At 37.4% G+C, this 18336-nt stretch overlaps 1 protein-coding gene across 2 annotated transcripts in view; it reads left to right on the top strand.

The window, feature by feature from the left end:
- The window catches only part of CAMKMT (calmodulin-lysine N-methyltransferase), a 403439-nt gene that overhangs the window by 282452 nt on the left and 102651 nt on the right, over positions 1-18336 (top strand). The window lies entirely within an intron of this gene.

Below are 18336 nucleotides of genomic sequence, written 5' to 3'. Positions count from 1 at the left end.
TGATTTTCTGTATTATCTCTTCTCTATTTCATTGCTTTCTCCTTTTATCTTTTTTATTTGCTTATTTCTAATTACTTGTTTCTTTTTTCCTCAGATCTTTATTGAAGAATAATTGTTTTACAATGCTGTGCAGTTTCTGCTGTACAACAGAGTGAATCAGCTGTTATTTACACATATATTCCCATATCCCCTACCTCTTTAGCCTCCCTCCCTTCCTCCCTATCCTATCCCTCTAGGTCATCACCAAGCATCGAGTTGATCTCCTTGTGTTATGCTGCTTCCCACTAGCTATCTATTTTTATTTTACATTTGGTTGTTTTCTTGTGCTCTTCTTTTTCTAGCTTCCAAAAGTGAAAGCTTAAGTCATTGATTTTACACCTTTATTTTTTTTCTAATGTAAGCATTCAAATCTGCAAATTTTCCTCCTAACCACTACACGTGCAACAGATTTTCATGTTATATTTTAATTATTCAATTCAAAATATTTTTAATTTTTCTTGTGATTTATTCTTTGACCTATGGATTATTTAGTAGTGTGTTGTTTAATTTTCAAGTATTTAGAGATTTTCAAGACATCTTCATGTTACCAATTTCTAACAATTTTAATTTGGTCAGAGAATGGATTCTCGATAATTCATTCTCTTAAATTCATGGAGACTTGTTTTATGGTCCTTCATATGGTCTCTTTTGGTAAATGTTCCATGTGAATTTGAAAAAAAAGTATTTTGCCATTGTTTGATGTATTGTTCTATAAATGTCAGTTAAATCAAGTTGGTTGATAGTATTATTCTTATCTTTTACATCCTCACTAATTTTCTGCCTACTTGTTCTATCAATTACTGAAAGAGCAGTTGTAAAATCTCCCGTTATAATTTACGTATTTGTCTATTTTTCTTTTCATTTCTGTCAATTTTTCCTTCGTGTATTTTGAAGCTCTTATATTTGTTGCATACATATTAATGATTGTTATGTCTTTTTGATGAATCTGTCCCTTTATACTTACGAGATATCCCCCTTTATTCTTGGTAATATTCTTTGTATGAAGTCTACTTTGTATGATATTAATGTAACTACCCTAATTTTCTCACGGTTAATGTTTGTATGGTGTATTTTTTTTTCAGCCTTTATCTTTAACCTGTCTACCAATTTATAGTTTGTGTACATTTCTTGTGGACAGCCATATGGTTGGATATTGGATTTTGAGCCCACTGGCAAACTTTGCTTTTATTTGGACTGAATTTAATTGTTGATATGGTTGTGCTTAAGTTTACAATCTTGATATTTGTTTTCTGTTTGTCCCATTTGTTCCTTTTTGTCCTGTCTTCTTTTGTATTAATTATTTTTTAGTATTCCATTTTCTCTACTATTGGCTTAGTGACTGAACTCTTTGTTTAAAGTTAGTGTTTGCTCTGATTTAAACTATATAACTTTAACTGAGATCTGCCTTCAAATAGTATTATACTGCTTCGCATATAATGTTAAAACCTGCAAGAATGTACTTCCACTCTTCCTGCTGTCCTTTATGCTGTTGGTATCATACATTTTACTTCTGCATGTGTCATAAACCTCACAATACATTGTTATTATTTTTGCTTTAAACGGTTATCTTTTTTTAAATTAATTTTTATTGGAGTATAGTTGCTTTACAATGTTGTATTAGTTTCTGCTGTATAAATCTTTCACCTTTTACTAAAAATTTCTGTGGAGAAGAACAGAAAGGTTATCTTTTAAAGCAACTTAAAAACAAGAAAAATGTTTATACTTACCCATATACTTACCTCTTCATTCACTTATTTAGATCTAAGTTTCTATGTAATATAATTTCCTTTCACTTGAAGACCTTCTTTAATCATTTCTTGTTATGTGAGTTGGCTGGCAATCACTTGTCATCTTTCATTTGTCAAGAAGAGGCTTTATTTTTTCCTTCATTATTGAAGTTTCTTTTCACTGGACATAGGATTTTAGGTTAATGGTATTTTTTTCTTTAACATTTTTCTCTGGTTAAAGACTTTTAGTTTCATGGGTTTTTTCTTTAGCATTTTAAGGATGTCATTTCATTGTTTCCTGGCTTGTATTATTTCTGATGAGAAGTCAGTGGTAATTCTTATCTTTGTTCTTCTGAATAAACTATGTCTTTTTGGATGGGGGTGCTGATTTTAAGATTTTCTCTTACTTATTTACAAAACAGAAATAGACTCACGGGCATAGAAAAGCAATTTATAGTTACCGAAGGGGAAAGGGAGGGGGAAGGATAAATTAGGATTTGGGATTAAAATATATACACACTATCATATATAAAATAAATAACCAACAAGGGCCTACTGTATAGCACAGGGAACTACATGCAATATCTTGTAGTAACCTATAATGGAAAAAAATCTAAAAAAGAACACATATATAACCGAATCACTTTGCTATATACCTGAAACTAATACAACATTGTGAATCAACTATATTTCAATAAAAAAAAATTTTAAGTGTAAAAAAAAAAAGATTTTCTCTTTATTACTGGATTTCACTAATTTGGCTATGATATGCCTTAATGTGACTTTCTTTGTAATTATCCTGCTTGAGGTTTGCTGGCCTTATATATGTTTTGGTTTAAAATTTTCATCAAATTTAGGGCTTCTTAGAATTTATTTTTCTCCCCAGTCATTTTTGGGGCTTCAGTTATGTGTACTTTAGACTACTTGATATTGTCCCACACATCACTGAAGCTCTGTTCAATTTTTTGCATCCTTTCTTCTCTCTCTCCTTCAGTTTGGTGAGTTTTTAATCACTATTACCAATCTTTTCAGCCATTGACTAATGTTAAGCTCCGTTTGGTGAACTTTAAAAATCTCAGATGTAGTATATTTTTGGCTCTAAAAGCTTATTTGGTTCCTTTTTTATATTGGTAGTTTCCATTGCTCTGCTCGTTATTTTTATGTTTTCCTTTAATCCTTGAATATGTTTATAATGTCTTTTTATGACTTCTTGTTCTGCTAAATCCATTATCTTGTCATTCCTGGGTCTGTTTCTATTGATAAGATTTTCTTTGGTTTTCCATCACATGTTTTTTCTTCTTTGCAAGTCTAGTAAGTTTTTGAGGGTGCAATATGTTGTGAACATTACATTGTTGAAGGTCTGGATTTTGTTTTCTCTTGGTAGAGTCCATTCAGTTGCTTATGGATCAGCTTGATTTCTTTCAAGGCTTATTTTTGTTTTTAAGCTTTGTTGGGCATGTCCAGAGTAGCCTTTACTTTATGGCTAGTTAAGCCCTACTACTAAGGTCTTATGTTTTGGGGTTTTCATTGAATGCCTCCATTATTTAATACCTCTTCACTATGCCTAGATGGAACTGGAACATCTTCCAGACTGGCATTCGTTGCCCAGCCTCACGGAGTTACTCTGTGGAATCACAGCTTAACGCGCAAAGATTCAAGGGGGACCCTATACAAATTTCTGAATCTCTGCTTTTGCATTGCTCCATCCTCTCTGGTATTCTGTCCTGCAAATTCCAGCTACCTCAGCCTCCCCTAATTTCATCTCTACCTCCTCAACTTAGCAAGTCATCCATGTTCTGCTTGGAGTGATCTTAAGACTCACTGAATTTTTCTCCCTTCTCCTGGAAACCTCAGTCCTGTGCTGCCTGTTGTCCAGTAGCTGAAAGCAGCGGTTTCATATATTTATTCCAGTTGTTTATAGTTGGGGGTAAAGTCTTGTTCTGATCATCATTAGAAGCAGAAACATTCTAATACCTTTAAAGATTAATAATTGTTTAGAAATTCACTTATACATCATCCTGCAGTGTTTATTAAGCACCTGCAATGTGCTAAGTACCATGCCAGGATGTGAGGATGCAAAGAAATATCAAAGAAGACAATGTATTATAAATAATTATGAATAATTAGAAAGATGTATGGGAGCCCAAAAGAGGACATAAGTAACTATATGGTAAGAGTAGAGGTATTCATGAAGAAATCTAGTTTTATAGGTGTTCCCCAGGTTGAGGCTAGAAGAAAGGGCATTCCAAACAGCACGATGAATGGAAAGGTACAGAGATATGAAACAGCACAATGTGTTATAAAGCTTGTTTTATTGACTGATCATTCATTTTGTATATATATCTTCAGTGTCTAGTAGATGCTATGCAGTGTGCTAAGGATTGGGCATCCAAAGGGTTAGTGAGATGTTCGTGATTCCTGCCATCATAGCACTTCCAGTCCAACACTTCAGTGTGAATGGAGCATAGGGTGCCCCGACTGGGGAATATTTGCAAGTGAGGTGGCAGGAATGGCAGGTTGAAGGCATACTGTGAGGTACCTTAAGTGCTGCTCTAAGGGGTAGTCATTGTCCTAAAAGCCACTGTCCTCCAAACATTTTTGATTGTACCTATAAATTTTTTTGCATATTTACCCCCAACATATGTATATTCATTTATTAATAAACTGTATGTGCACTACTATATTGACATATACTCTATAAAACTATAATGTAAATCAACATAGATATTCTAGTGATCTCCTCCTGCATTCCATGCTTCATCTTGCACATCCAAGGCTCGCACCCCTTACTTTGTAGAACAGTAAGCAATGGGAAGCTTTCAAGATTCTCATTCAGAAAATGAAACTGATCAGAATTCTGTTTTATAAAGATTCCGAACATGACTTTTATTCTAGTCATGCTGAATAATGCTTTTAAAAGCAGAGGAGAAGCTGAACTAATATGACTCCTTCCAATCCCAGGATTATATAGCCGGGGCTCCTCCTTAGAAGAGGTTAGAAGTCTAACCTACGGTGGTCATTTGTTGCATTACTAGACTGGCCAAGTGACTTAAAGTAGTAGAATATCTGGTGTGGAGCTGGCATTCCCTGCAGTGGAACTGACTTTGTTACATGCAAGTCATCACTTTACACTTCAGCAAATTACTTTTGGATGCATCCGTATTATGTCCAGAAGTGGAGAAATAAAGGCTCGGTGTACGAGATAAAGAAGCTGGACATTGGAAACAAAACTAAGTAGTACTGGAGGTCCCAGAAACAGTAGCACAGGCTAACAGGCAAACGAAGTCAGAGCAGCTGAAAACAGCAGGAGGAATGAGAAGCCAGGTGATTGAGAGGACTGTAACCAGGAAGACAGAGTTACCAAAATTAGGACCCGGTGCCTCTAAGCCAGAGAAACAGAATTACCAGGATTAGGACCCAGGAGGTCTGCAAGAGCTTGGAGAATGGATGCAGACAGCCAGCCCCAAGGAAAAGCTGAATGCCTGAAGAGGCAGCCTGGTTGGGTTGGACAGTGTCCCTGTGCAACCACTGAGGCAGACTGCCTAGGTGGAGCTGAGAACCTGACTGCAGTGGGACACAAAAAGGCTGAAGGAAAGATGGTTTGGGAGTAGTCAGTGTGCCCCAGATTTATTCTCCGGCTGGAACATTTCTGTTCCCTATTTGCAAACTCTCAACACTTCTATTTATGATTTTAAAAAATATTATCTCCTAGAATGAAAGAAGTTCTTCCTAAATTATATGAGAATATATTGACTATATCTTTCTATATATACTTCCTCTGCAGTTTAAGAGCAAAGATAAATAAACTTCTATGAATTGGAGACCACATCCAGAAAACTTATTAATGTTAGGTAGCTGAGAGTTCAGTTGCTTTTTCCAACTTTTCTCCAGCTTTGAGTTTGTCTCCTGCCTGAATAAGTGTTGAGGCCAATGTGCCTACCTCTGGTTCCATTTTACCTACCCTGTTTCAAACAACTGAGGTGCGTTACATCTCTCTAGAAATGGGAGCCGAGGACATTCTTTATTACGAGTTCACCTGGCAGTAGATAGAGTAGTCATGCAAGTAGACAGGCAGTTTTGGCAGGTAAAACGGAAAAATTCGAGTTACCAAAGTATTTGACACACCGGGGCTAAAGCTGGCCTAAAGCTGGTGGGTGTTCGCTAACACCAAAATGGACCATGGCCAGGGGGCACCTGTAGGACTGTTAATGGCAGTCATTTAGCTGTCATTCATTTTTCAGTTCAAATTATTTTAAAATACTTTTTTAGTTCAGAATGTGTTTGCTTAAGTCATTTCAGTAGTAATACTTTTCTCCAGGAGGCAATTAGGTACTCTTCATTTTACAGCTCTTACCTAATAGCTGAGAAAACTGCAATCACACAAGCAGAGCACAAACACCAGATTATCATATTAAAATCCTTATTAGTCTGTCAGGAGAATTTTTTTTTTCACTGAATGATTGTTGATTTTTTATTATCCATTTCTTAAAAAAGAATTAGGATTTTCCCAATGTTAGTTTAGTTTTAAAGAAATCATTCAGGTCTCCATTTTCATTCGGAAACTAGTCTTTTCTCTACCTCCTCCACAGATATTAACTTCAGCCTAAAATAGCAAATTTCCCTTTAAAATTTTTAAAATAAATATATATAAACTGTTTAATTCTTTTTCTGAGCTATCCAATGACCTCTTTAAGGCGTTTTAGCAAAGGTAAACTTCTCCCTACATCAGATTTGACTGCAGTGTTAAGACTTCTATTAGCAATCCTAAACCCAGAACAGGGGTCATTTAAAATAATACTAAGTCTCCCATTTACGTACAGAATTTCTTTTGTTTCTTTTGTTTCTTTTGTTTTCACCATATTAAAGTGTTCTCAAATTTATATACATATTTGTTTGTGTGTGAAACTGTATCTACTTTCTTTCAATTATGGTTTCATCTCCTGGAAGGCAGAAACCATGTCTTTTGACAGATATTTTTCTTCTGTTTCTTTCAGCATTCAGGGCAGTGTTAGGAAAGTCAGGCTATCAGTCAATATTGTTCAATTTCTGTTTGAAATAAGGTGTTTTGTCCCAAGATTTGAGGAAAATCCACAGAACTCCTCCATGAAATCTAAAAGACTGTCTTTCTCCTATTGCAGTCGTTATTCCACGTTAAAAACAGGAGGAAAGGAACTAAAGTTGCTTTGATGGGGGAAAATTTGAAGTTTATAACTTTATGCTAGCTCTGTTTCTGTAAAGACTGCTTGCTGTGCCGCGATAAGAACAAGATGACCTAGTTATCAACTGTAACCGTAAGATGTTCTGATAGGCATGGAATGTCCTGCTCCTGCTCCTGCAAGTTTCTGTTTAGAACCGCCCCCCCAGCCCCCCCACCCCGCCCTTGCGTGTAACCCATAGCAACTCCCGTGCTCTGTAACTGCCCGTAACCTATAGTAATTATGTAACCAATCAGTTTGTGCCAAACTCAACTAGAGCCTTATTTAAACCAGCCAATCAGTGTGTGCCAATTATAGCTGTATGACTTAACCTATAAAAGGAAAAGATTCCAAGATTCCCCTGAAATGGGGCCCCAGAATTTTGGAGCGTTAGCGCGTGTGGGTCTGTCAGCTCAATAAACCTGAGTTCTCCAACCCTCTGAGTGTGGTGCTTGGTCTCTCGTGGGATCGGTTTTCTGCAACAACTTCAGTATTTCACGAGAAGCCAAAAATCCTGCCATCTGCTTCATATGAAAGCTTTCCTAATGAGAATCCAAGGCAAAACACCATGTATTTTTTCTAGTTCCTCACAAGTAGAATGTCTGTTATCTTTCAAATGGAGCCAAGACCTGTTAAGGGCAATTCTCTTCTAAAATAAAATTGTAGGGTACAATATAATGTGTGGGTTTTTTTCTCTGATAAAAAAATTGCACGGGATCTTAGGCAGCTTGACTGCCTTTTGTCAACTGTGTGGGTTCTCCCAGGAGAAATGTTTTTTGATCCATAAAAAAAGCCTTGGACAACTCAGTTTTGCTTTCTTAGCTGGCAGAGGGGTAGAAAGAACACATTTGCAGTCACTAGCAAGACCAAGCCCCCACGTGGTGGAAATTTGGGTTGTCTGAACTGGCAAATTAGTTCCCCAAATGGTTTATTCCATAGCAGGTTTGGTCTTTTCATTATATCCTGGATTACATTTATTTCCTTTGGGTTTCTGACATGGAGACAGCAAGACATAAGAAAACCAACCAAGACTGGTCCTTTGATATTTAAGAAATATTCTGATCAAGACTAGATAGACTGGATAATATTCCTAAAGCCAACTTGAAATATTAACAAAGCTAATTCAGGACAGGCTGTCTGACTGAAATGACTAGTTGGTGGGGAAGCTATTATTTTATTGTGTTCATCTGAACTTCCAGTGTGTTTTAAGATAGTGGATAGATTATGGTTCGCCTGTTGCTCAAACAGCAATGTTATCTTTAAGAATTCCCAGGGATTTTTTTTTATTCAGTTCTTTTGGACAGTTTAGCATAGTGGTTAAGAGCACAGATGCTGGCGCTTTTATTTTATTTTTTCATTTTTTTGGCCACACGGCAGGCAGGATCTTAGTTCCCTAACTAGGGATCAAACCTATGCCCCCTGCGCTGGAAGCACGGAGTCTTAGGCACTGGACCGCCAGGCAAGTCCCTAGACTGCATGGCTTTAAATCGCAACTCTGCCACTTTAAAGCCATGCAGTCTAGGGATGTCCCTTGCAGTCCAATGGTTAAGACTCTGTGCTTCCAAGGGGCGAGGTTCGATTAATGTATTTGTAAATATTTAAGATTGATTCATGTTTTGGATTGTCTGAACAGCTGTCCCCCAGCCCAACTCAGTTGACCCAGGGATTGGATGTGATTTTATTACAGTCTTGACTTTCCACCCTGAGGGAGGTGGCGACCAAGTACCCACTGAGCATCCATTTCCCTCCTGTTTGAAAACCGAGCCTTCCTTGTGGAACACACATCACTCCACTAATACCTGGGTTTTGAATACTCTCGTTAAGCAACAGACAATTTAAAAGTCATTTTACTATTGATGTGTCATCAAACAGACTATATGACTATCAATAATATGACTTTTGGTGAAATGGAATAGAAATAGTACTTTAAATAGAACCATCATAATTGAAATGATCATTGGTTCTTAATATTTTTAAAGCATCATTTGTAATAATGTAATACAAAGAAATATCTTCTGTGATTTCCTTCCCATTTGATGTAGAATTTTGTTTTGGAAGGTACTGTTTTGAATATCTGAGAGCCTGAACTCCCCTGCCTATTTAGCCTCCAGGTGCAAAACATAAGCCTGGCTTCACATCCTGGCTTTGACATTTACTAGCTCAATGACTTGGGCAAATTACCTAACTCCTGTAGACCTCAGTTTCCTCATGCATGAAATGGAGATACCATCCTCAAAGAAGTGTTGTAAGAATTAAACAATGTAATGATATAAATAAAGCACACAATATAGTGCCTGCATCTCAGTAAAAGTTAGTTGCTTCTGTGATAATATTGAAAAGATTAGAGATATTTCCAATCTTCCTTTAATATCCGAATGTTAATCTGTCAGCCACGCATTTCCCCAAAACTTCTGAACATGTCTAGCTCACTCTGCCTCATGGAATAATTAGCTCCATAAGCCTATTCTGTGGGGTGTAAACCTGACATGGACTGACCAAGGCCACTTGCTCCAGCTTCATTGAGGGATGCCTCTCTCCTTTTCATGTTATAGATTTGGTGGACATATCACTTCTGATCTTGAAACACACTTAGAGTGATTTTTGTAAACCTCAGTTGCTTCCTTTATCTTACACGTTATCTTCTAAACCTAAGGAATCTTCCAGGTAATGGTAAGAAAATACAAATATCTTTTTAAATGTCAGCTTTTCCTTCCGTAAGATCACATTCAAGAGTGAAGCAGTAATTATTTCTCTATCATCATTTCTAATTTTTCTGGATTCTAACATAGGTAATTCATGCTTGCCTACATTCTTTTTCTACTGTTACTCTTTTAAGTTCCTTTCAAAGAATTATAGGGGAATGTGGTCTCATGAGCCCGTTCAGTCTGGTTCGTTACTTGGGCAAACATGACTTTCCATGTATTAGGAGCAGCAGTTTTCACAGCTGAGATGATAGCATAGCCCTAGTCTTGCAAAAACAACCCACCTCAACCAGTAGATTCAAACATATACATCTGGCCATCATTTGTTGGTCCTAGTATAGGGTCAAGTTCTATTCTTCTGAATTTTTGTAATGTACTTTTGTCTGATCCCAGACTTGAACCAGAGCTTTAGAAGTGAAAGACCATCCTTGTGCCAATATTAAATATAACCTTCCTGGCATCTATTGAGCTATCCTTACCTATCTTGCCAGCTGGCATCCTGGAATTTGGGTGAAAGACTTTTCTGGCTTACTGTTAAAGGCTTGTGTTGTTTCCAGACCTCTTTAATAGTTTGTGTTTTATTATAAAGACATAGTATATTTGTAATGGTACACTGGTTTGTATTTTTTCTGCCTCCTATACAAAAATAATTAATGGAGATATTTATAAGGGGAGATACTTTTATACCTTTGTGGGCTAAAAATCATCTTGAGCATAGTGAATAATAATGCATAGTGGTACAGGCAGGCCTCAGGAATGGATGAGAGCAAACCTAAAGGGTAAGCAAAGAATGGGCAGAGAGAAAATAAGGGTGCAGAGGAAACAGAGGCTCATCTGGTGGAAAGGAATAAAGGGCTCTTTGAATTGTCTCAGGTGCTTGCTAGTGGCACTGGTGGCATAAGGCAGCTGTGTTGAGTCTAAGCTGAGTGTCTTCCTGATCTCCTATTTCCTGGGGCTGAAAAGGGTACAGGTCTTTCATCCACATTTATTATAATTTAAGGAACGAGAGTGATCTAGGTATTTGAAAAGAAGACTAGTCGTCAGGAAGCGTTCCTTCTGCTTCCTTGCATTGTGTGTCTGTGATTATGTATGTGACTTTGTGAGAAGTCTCTGACCTTCTCTTCACACAAATTCTCTTGTTTGTGAAATAAGGCATGCTCTCTTCAGGGTGTTGGCAAGCCTGATAAATGTATCTGAACTACTGTGGAGGAAGAGTGCAGGGGGTGGGGGTGGGGTGCCCTTGGATCCAGTCTTCCTAGGGCACAAGAGGAAGTGACACGCTGGGACCCAGCTGCATTGAGGCTCAGGGAAGGTTTGGTAAAGGATTTTATCCAGTGCATGAAACAGTTAATGTTTCTTTGGATAAACAGAACACACAATTACCCGTGGATGACTCTTAAGCCAAAGGCTCATGTTGAGGGTCTGCTGTGTTCATGGCATGGTTTTAAGCCTAATGGGTCCATAACATAAGAACACCTAATCCCTACTCTGAAAGGACTGACAGTAAAATGGGCGGGAGGGACAGACTGGCAAAAAACACATACATAGAACACTATGGATAGACATAACTATTAGTATATCAGTCAGCAAATGTCATACTACCTTATTTTTGTTTAGCATCTATCATACTTTTCAAAAAACTTCCAATTAAATTATTTCCCATGAGTATATTGAAGGTGTTCTTCCATTTAACTTGCCAAACTTAGGCTATTTAATATTTTTTAGAAAACACTAGTGAAAATAAGATATTTTGATCAGTTGGAAAGATTTGGGGGGCACTGTGTAGAGCATGGAGAGAGTAAGAAATAAGGGAGTTCAAATCATTCAATTTACTGGAAAATCAAAGACACATTATAAAACAGTTGAAAATACTATGAGAAGATATATAGTTATATACTAATATAAGGGATGGGTTATATTGAAGTTATTCAAAAGAGAGGAATATTATTATGGGCTAGAGAAGTGAGGGAGGGCATGATGGAGAAAAAAGAGCTTAAGCCAATTCTTAAAAGATAAGTGAGTAGGAGCTAGATGGGCAAAGATGAGGTGAGAGAGCTTTCAAGCTAAAGGAAGTAATACCTAACTTGTAAAATTATCCTAGAAACATTTAAAAAGCCAAATTTTTAAAATCCTCATTCTTATTTATTATCTGGTGGGAAGGAGTAAAATACTTCTAAAGGAATTTAGGAATTGTAAAAATTGTAGAAATTTTCTATATTTTTCTCAGAAAAAAAGGTAAACATCCTTCTATTTAAAAGTAACCTTAAAACATAGGCAGAACACTCTTTGACATACATCAAAGCAACATCCTTTTTGACCCACCTCCTAGAATCATGGAAATAAAATCAAGAATAAACGAATGGGACCTCATGAAACTTAAAAGCTTTTGCACAGCAAAAGAAACCATAAACAAGACTAAAAGGCAACCCTCAGAATGGGAAAAAATAATTGCCTATGAAACAACGGACAAAGGATTAACCTCCAAAATATACAAGCAGCTCATGCAGCTTCATACCAAAAAAGCAAATAACCCAATCCACAAATGGGCAGAAGACCTAAATAGACATTTCTCCAAAGAAGACATACAGATGGCCAACAAACACATGAAAAGATGCTCAACATCACTCATCATCAGAGAAATGCAAGTCAAAGCCACAATGAGGTATCACCTCACACCAATCAGAATGGCCATCATCACAAAGTCTGGAAACAACAAATGTTGGAGAGGGTGTGGAGAAAAGGGAACTCTTCTGCACTGTTGGTGGGACTGTAAGTTGGTACAGCCACTATGGAAAACAATTTGGAGGTTCCTTAAAAAACTACAAATAGAACTACCATATGATCCAGTAATCCCACTCCTGGGCATATACCCAAAGAAAACCATAATCCCAAAAGAAACGTGTACCATAATGTTTATTGCAGCACTCTTTACAATAGCCAGGACATGGAAGCAACCTAAATGCCCATCAACAAATGAATGGATACAGAAGATGTGGCATATATATACAATGGAATATTACTCAGCTATAAAAAGGGATGAGATGGAGCTATATGTAATGAGGTGGATAGAACTACAATCTGTCATACAGAGTGAAGTAAGTCAGAAAGAGAAAGACAAATATTGTATGCTAACTCACATATACGGAATCTAAAAATGGTACTGATGAACTCAGTGACAAGAACAGGGAAGCAGATACAGAGAATGGACTGGAGAACTCGAGGTATGGGAGGGGGTGGGGGGTGAAGGGGAAACTGAGAAGAAGCGGGAGAGTAGTACAGACATATATATACTACCAACTGTAAAATAGTCAGTGGGAAGTTGTTGTATAACAAAGGGAGTCCAACTCGAGGATGGAAGATGCCTTAGAGGACTGGGGCAGGGAGGGTGGGGGGGAATCGAGGGGGGGGCGTCAAGGAAGGGAGGGAATATGGGGATATGTGTATAAAAACAGTTGATTGAACCTGGTGTACCCCCCAAAAAAAATAAAATAAAATAATAATAATAAAAAAAAAAAAAAAAAAAATAAAAGTAACCTTTAGCAGGGAGGGTTGGGGGGGGAATGAATTGGGAGATTGGGATACCAAATTGTACACTCCAAATATATGCAGTTTATTATATGTTAACTGTATCTCAATAAAAGTTCTTAAAAAAGAAAACAAAAAAAATAGACAAAGAACTGAAAAAAAAAAAGAAATACAGTCTATATGATCACTGAAGTGTTTTTCTCTGAAGAAAGCTAGAATTGCCTAACCAATTATGCTTTGACATGAAAGGGTACAAAATGAAGACTTTTTATTGTGAACTAAAAGCAGAATGTGGAATTAAAAATGAGAAATATGCACAGAAATATTTTATAACCAAAGAAGAAATTTTTTTTTTTGCAAAATGAAAGTTTATAATATCAAAACTATCAGTTATCTGCAGGGATGTCCAAATGGGAGGCATTATCTAGAAATTAAAAGGGAACTGTTCCTTTTTTCAGTAAGTGGTAGATATTTGGAGAAGATGAAATAAAAGTTAACTCTGCTAGGTTTGGGATTAGGGAAAGTAGAGGTCATATCACATATTGTTTAGCTCCTGGCCAAGAAAATAATCACATGTGTAAAACATCTTTCATTCAGATTAAAAAACAAAAACCTAAATAAATAAATAAATGTAACCTTTAACCCTTCTGGTATGATTCAGAAATGTTTCTGTATTTGAACATCACTGTGACTCTGCAGTTGTACCTTTTCTCCACGAACCTGAAAAGATCTTATTATTGTACCTGAGATCACTTAACATTTCTATATGATGTGCATATGATGGATATGCATACAATATGATAAAGCGGACTAACTAGAGGTAGTGACACATTGTTTGAGATGGTGGTACTGGTGAAACATTGCCTCTGCCCATTGCAGGCGAGTTGCAGCAATTCTCTCAAATAGTGATCACTTCTCATGACAAAAGACAGTGTCTTCATATTTCTTCACTTTAAATCAAAGCATAAATGTAGGCGGAGATGTTTTTAACTAACATGACTATGATCATCTATGTGCCATTATTTAATTGTTCATAGAGATCAAATTGTACTAGTGCAGAGAAATTTGAATCCAATCTCAAGCTGTCAGTGGAGAATGTCAGTCATTTCAGTAAATCGCCCCCTTAGTGTCATCATGTATAATTCTTTAATTTTAGGCCTGAAAAACTCTGAAAGAAATATTGTGTAAAATGTACCAAAAAGAACTGTCCTTTGTAATACACTTTACGTAGTGTTTGGAAATAAAAATGGACCCTACGACACCTAAGTCTATAAGTTGATCTTATCAAGGTACTCAGAGTGGTAACCATTAACTAGGCTTGTGTTCTTTAAAAAATTATCACATGTTTTTGAATTATGCATTTAATTTAACCTATCTTAACACATGGAATTTTTGATGTAGTTTCCTTTCTCAATCAATTCCAAAGAGTCAAAGTGATTATCAAGGCTGAAAAGGCTTTTTGTATTTTCTTCAAATGTTGAATCCATGTATGTGAACAAAAAGGCTGATGAATTTGCTGTTTTATTTACTTGACATTTTAATTCAAAATGTAAACTGAAGTTTCTTTTCATTTCTTAGCACTATTAATATTATTCTGTTTTTGGTTAGCTTGGGTGAAACTGTTCACTGGTGTCATTTTTTATAATTAGCCTTTTATATCTTGGGGTTTTTGGTAAGCAAATAAATATTTTAAATGTAATTGGTGCAATTACTGTATATGCATTGAACAACTTTATATTGAGCTTCATGTCATGTCACATTTTTACGTTAGTAGGTTTTTTATGATTTTTTTAATTGTATGTGGTATTCTTCTGAAATATGTAATTACCAGCTCAGCCCTGAGTTGGAGAAGCAAGAGTTCTGTTGTTCTCTCAGACAGACTTGTATTGAAAGTTATAGAAAAGCTTGCTTTCTTCTCACATTCTTTCCCCAACCATAAAAGTAGTTCGTGTCTGAATGTTAATATTATTTTTACATCTTGTGCAATCCCGGCATTGACCTTGTTCTAGTAGGACTGCAAGCAAACAGCCCAAGCTTAGTTTAGATTTGATTTGATAAGAAACTAGAAGGTTGGGGGCAGGGGGTAGAAGGTGGTGGTAATTAGGAGGCCATGGGTAAAAACTGAACAAAACAAGAACAATGTAAACATTAGCTAAACACGAACTTTTACCCCTGCTTCTGCCTCCATGGAATCATATAGCGTGGTGAGCGGCTTTAAGATGGCAGATCTGCCCAAAATGCGACCCCGCAGCATATTCAGGCCACATGGGAATCGCAGCAGAGAACATGGGACAAGGGTTAGTGTAAAGGTGAGCACAAGGATCAGATCCCCTGCGGGAGGGGACGTAATTGACAGGTGAATCCCAGCCGGGGCCCTTCTGGATTTACCCCAATGGTGGCACCTCGGCCATGCTTCTCATGAGACACCAATGAGTCAGTACAGTGGAGGGATGCTAAGGCAGGTTCATGCCTGCAAGATTCAGGACCCCTTTCATAAGTGACTTTTGGAGAATTCCCTGGCAGTCCAGTGGTTAGGACTCTGTGCTTCCATTGCAGGGGGCATGGGTTTGATCTTTGGTCACGGGACTAAGAACCCACAAGCAGCCAAAAAACAAAAAGAAAGAAAGAAAGAAAGAAAGAAAAGAAAGAAAGAAAGAAAGAAAGAAAGAAAGAAAGAAAGAAAGAAAGGCAGGAAGGCAGGCAGGCAGGCAGGCAGGCAAGCACAAAGGAAAGCAAATCAAATAGATCTGAAATTTAAAAAACATTGTTTTTTAAAAATGTATTTATTGGCTGCATTGGGTCTTCGTTGCTGCATGCAGGCTTTCTCTAGTTACAGCGAGTGGGGGCTGCTCTTTGTTGAGGTGCACAGGCTTCTCGTGGCAGTGGCTTCTCTTGTTGCGGAGCATGGGCTCCAGGTGCTCGGGCTTCAGTAGTTGTGGCACACAGGCTCAATAGTTGTGGCTCTCAGGCTCTAGAGCACAGGCTCAGTAGTTGTGGCGCACGGGCTTAGTTGCTCCGCAGCATGTGGAATCTTTCCAGACCAAGGAACAAACCTGTGTCCCCGCATTGGCAAACGGATTCTTAACCACTGTGCCGCCAGGGAAGTCCCCAAAACAGTATTTTCTTAAAGTGACTTTTTCACCTTTATTGAGGTATAATTGACAAATAAGATTATATTTCAAGTGTTTAAAAAAAAAAAAAAGGTGAGCACAAGAAGGGAGAATGTAGCATAGCTCTGGGCTCCAGGAAGTTTAGGAGACGTTTTAGAATCACCGGACAGAAAAGTAGTCTTAAACAAAACCAAAAATGAGTGGGAGAAGGTCTTCATTCACAAAATCCACTAGCAAACAACAACAACAAAACTAAAAGGAGTTAATGTGGAGAATAGAAAAGATGAAAAACTTCTGGACTCCTTACTAATCCTGTCTTTGAAAGGGCAAAGAGACTGGCTGTGACGGAGGACAGATTCTTACCGAAGGGCCAGAGAAAGAAATTATCTTTGCTCAGTGTCGGACTATTCTGTTCTATAGCATCGTAAACACTACAGCGACACTTATGACCATTATAACCCTACATGTGTTCCCACTGCATGTTTAAGAATTTTTCTATTTTGAAACGAGATTGAGAACCAGACTGAGAAGAAAACTGATTGTAGAACCGTTGGAGGGCTTCATGCTGGTGAACGTCAATTGTGATATTATACTCTGCTTAAGTTATGATGAAATCATTGGAGGCATCAGAGCAAAAAGCAAATTGTGGGGAAGCTATTAACAGTTTAGCATTTCCAGTTTATGTGAGAATATGGATTCCATCTACAAAAGGAAGTAGTTCAGCTCAGATAGGATATGCGTAGCAGTATCATGGATGTCAGCTTTGTTTCCTGTGTGTTTATAACTTTACAAAGTCAAGCATTGCTAGAAGATTTTTTTCTTTTTTCCTTTTTTTTTTTTTAAACAACATTAAGTTCTATGATGTTTCAAAGGTCACCTGAGTTGAATGGCTACTTCACCTGTCTCACAACCTTACAGAAAAACAAGCTGCTGAGGGAAAGAGAAACATGAACAGATTTCTTACCATTCCATCTAGTGATTTGGAAGCTGAATCAGTGTTTACTGCAGTAAAGCCCAGTAGGTAACAATATCTTCCCTACCTCGGTATATAAAGTCCTTGCAGACGCCCTCCCTCACATCTGTATACTCTGTGCTGAGATGAACATTTGCCCAGCCTGCTCTTTAAGCTACCCTAGAACACCTTCCCATGAGAAACTTTCTACCTTTTTTTCTAAAACCATGGGATTTCAGTAACCTAACATTTATTGTCATTTGGAGACACTTTATTCAAATCACTTTAAAGAAAACCAAAACCAGGCACCAAGTTTCCTTAGTGAGAAGCCAAAGACTTCAGAGATACTAGATTGTCAGGGAAGGTATAGTTGTGCTTTTTTTTTTTTTTTTTTGGCACACGGGCTTAGTTGCTCCGCGGCATGTGGGATCTTCCTGGAGCTAGGATCGAGCCCGTGACCTCTGCATTGGCAGGCGGATTCTTAACCACTGCGCCACCTAGGAAGCCCCAGTTGTGCTTTTTAAAGACCAACATATTGTCTCTCATTGCCCAACTATGTGGGCTGGTTAATGTTTTAGATGAAAGAAGAGTTAGGGCCAATGGGTCTGTGCGATTCTCTGTTTGGAAAGTGAGAATCATGTGAAAAGACTATTTGGGAAAATACCTTCCCTGGTTACTTTTCTTCCAAATGCTTTATTTTTAAAAATACTCCTTGAGTTCCCTTATAGTGCTAAATTGCAATGAAAAGTTCATCTACACATATCCTGTTACCACTTCATGCCTCTTAGTGTAAAAGTGAATGACATTTGCCACTGGATTTTAGGTCAGGAGGATTATCACAGCTTTTACTCTCTATCAAGAGCCTGGAGCTTTGGGGTCAGGCAGACCTGATGTGAGTCTTAGAACTGCATTTTACAAGCAAATCTGACCTTGAATGAACACTTAATCTCTCAGAGCCTTCCAGTCCTCATCTATCCAAAGGAGAAAATAATACTTACTCAAAACATTGTTTAGAGCTTTAAACTGAATGATATATATGTAAGTATGTAACACAGTGCCTGACTCAGACAGTAGTTTTCTGTCTTC

Source organism: Hippopotamus amphibius, chromosome 7, assembly GCF_030028045.1.
Source record: "Hippopotamus amphibius kiboko isolate mHipAmp2 chromosome 7, mHipAmp2.hap2, whole genome shotgun sequence".
Taxonomy (NCBI): Eukaryota; Metazoa; Chordata; class Mammalia; order Artiodactyla; family Hippopotamidae; genus Hippopotamus; species Hippopotamus amphibius.
The sequence above is the reverse complement of the archived record's forward strand: the minus strand, read 5'-3'. Positions and strand labels throughout refer to the sequence as shown.